Consider the following 2,832-nt stretch of genomic DNA (forward strand, 5'->3'; position numbering starts at 1 on the left):
CCCCCCCACCCAGCATAGTTGAATAGCCTTGTATTAATGTCTCAAAATAAGCTGAGCATTGTAAACTACATCTCCCATAATGCATGTCAATTATTTTCCCTGTAAAATGATGGCATCAGCTAGGTGAAAGTGCACAGGACTCAAAAGTAGCCAGAAGCTGGTGAAATTCATCGAGTAGAATCCACATTTTCACCGGCTACTTTTGCTACGGCCCAGTTGTTCTTGTAATTTCAGTGGAAATTGCTGAAGCACAGACATGTTTTTTCATTCTGTGAATGCTTTTGTAGCTGATTCCCMAACTCCTGTCAAAGACAAGAAGTATCTGTACTCGCTCTGACTGAATTCTTATCACTTCCTAGCATAAATCTCTATTCATTCAYCAGCGTACACAGCTCACGTCCTCCAGCCTCTTTCCTCCTCAGTGCCCTCCTCTAGCCGATCCTGCTGTATAAATTAAACCCAAACATCCTCTCCGACCTCTCATGTACTCCGATGCCGCGTCACGGCTGCCTCCTTATTCCCAGTTGCCCCGTTGCCAAACTGCTCCCCAGCCATTTCCAGGCAGGAGCTGTGCCACTCGAAAGGCTCCGAGGGGATAATTTTGTCTTAAGCTCCACTGCTCTTCCTAACAGACGAAGGAACTCAAACGGTTGAAGATAATAAGAAGGCTTCCAGCTCTAATCCTACTGAGGGTAAACCGCGGCAAACCCACTGAATCATCCCTTAATGCGAAGAAGAAAAACACACTTTACTCTGCTGGAAATTAAGGGGCGGAAAGAAACGAAAACTCTGGGTCTTTGGAGAGAAGAGCAGGTCAAACCCATTTGACATGTGGAGTTAGAGAGTGAAACACTCCTGACACCTCAGTTTTACCAGCTCCTTTATCCCAACTCGTCTTTCACTTCTCTACTGATGTCTTGTCTTTCCAAGAACTTGTTTCTCTTTAAGTTGCAACAGAACACATTTTTTCTTCTGTCAAGGTCTCATGCGACTGAGCAGACCATAACTTGCCCGGCCAGGGTTCAAACTCAGGTTTGGCGTTTTGTATTAGCCCATCRGCACAGGTCCAGCCAGGTTTCTGGAACCTGCTCATTTATTGGTTCACTGACTTTATTTATTTATTTATTTATTTATTTATTTATTTATTTATTTATTGGGGGGGGGGGTATGTCACACAGATGAGAGTAACTTCACGTGAATTGTTTGCAACAACTGTAGTGTTTCCTTTTTTTACAATAATTTGACGATACAATAGCGAGCTACCAAACAACAACAAGTTAACATTAGTATAGTAGTAGTAGTAGTAGTAGTAGTAGTAGTAGTAGTAGTAGTAGTATTTTTATTTGTTTCATTTGTAATACAAAATTAACAAAGTTTGAAAAAAACAATCAAAATGAAATCAAATGAAATGAAACGATGCAGAAGAAGAATAAATCTTATATCTGCCCCTTTTTTATACCCAAAATATGTTCAAAAGAAAAGTAAAATGCAATAAAAATTCAAAACAACTTAAAACACTTAAAAATTAATTAAAACAAAAAACTAAGACACCAACTCAAACAACAATTAGCATGAATTCACTTATAATTCTCCATATTTCTTCAGAATGCTATTTTTAACATTCTCTTCAATATATACAAGGATCTGGCATTTTGAAACTCATCTTCCATGTTGCTCTACAATCTTATTCCCTGGATTAAAGTGGGTCGCTCCTTCAGGCTCGTACAAACCCAAGGTTTCACAAACATTTCAATTCCTTTAAGATAATAACAGCTCTCTCTTTTAACAAAATTTACCTGAATGTTGAAAGGTAAGACACCTTTATGAGCTCTGTACATTAACTGTAAAATATTATAATCAACCAAATCATAGAATTTTAATAATTTCAAGTCATGAAACAATGTATTAGATTTTTTTTCTAGTAATAACTCGTATAGCTCTTTTCTGTAAAATGAAAATAGGATTTGTGATAGTTTTACAAGCTTTATCCCATACCTCAATACAGTAAATTAAATGAGGAACAATTATAACGTTATACAACATAAACAGTGCTTAGTCATTGAACAGTTCTCTTACTTTGTACAGGACTCCAATTGATTTGGCCATTTTTGTTCTTAAACCATTTATATGGTGTTTCCATGTCAGTTTTTCATCAATAATGACACATAAAAACTTCACTTCACTGACTCTACAGATCTCTACATCATCAATTTTAAATGAAACATCTATAGCTTTCTTATTGTTACAGAAAATAATATTAGCTACCTGTTCTCTGTCGTTCTGCCCTCTCGCCCTAAACGTCATACAGCTGGATGGTTCAATACAAGTTTGAACACTGAGGAAAAAAGGTCTTGTAGGATGATGAGATCTGCAAAAAAGGCTTTGATAATAAATGAGTTTGACCTGACATCAGACAAGTTGTTATTTGACCTTATTGATGACATGCTGCTGTGCAGAGTTGTAAAGTAACTAAGTACAAATACCTTGTTGTTGTACTTAAGTAGAAATTTTGGTTATGTATATTGTACTTGGGTAATTATTTTTTCAACCAATATTTTACTTCAACTTCTGACATTTGTCTGTACYTTCTACTCCTTGCATTTTTTWAAAAAAAGATAAGAAATAGAAAGTCGTTATTTTTATTTTATTTTTGCTTGTTTTCATTCTGGTTTGTTATTGTTAAAAATATATATAATCCATCCATTATCTATACCCAGTGGTGGACAGTAACAAAGTACTTTTACTTTATTACTGTAATTAAGTACATTTTTTGAGTATCTGTACTTTACTTGAGTAGTTATTTATTTGGGAACTTTTTACTTTTACTCCACT

Source organism: Austrofundulus limnaeus, unplaced genomic scaffold (genome assembly GCF_001266775.1).
Source record: "Austrofundulus limnaeus strain Quisiro unplaced genomic scaffold, Austrofundulus_limnaeus-1.0 Scaffold126, whole genome shotgun sequence".
Classification (NCBI taxonomy): Eukaryota; Metazoa; Chordata; class Actinopteri; order Cyprinodontiformes; family Rivulidae; genus Austrofundulus; species Austrofundulus limnaeus.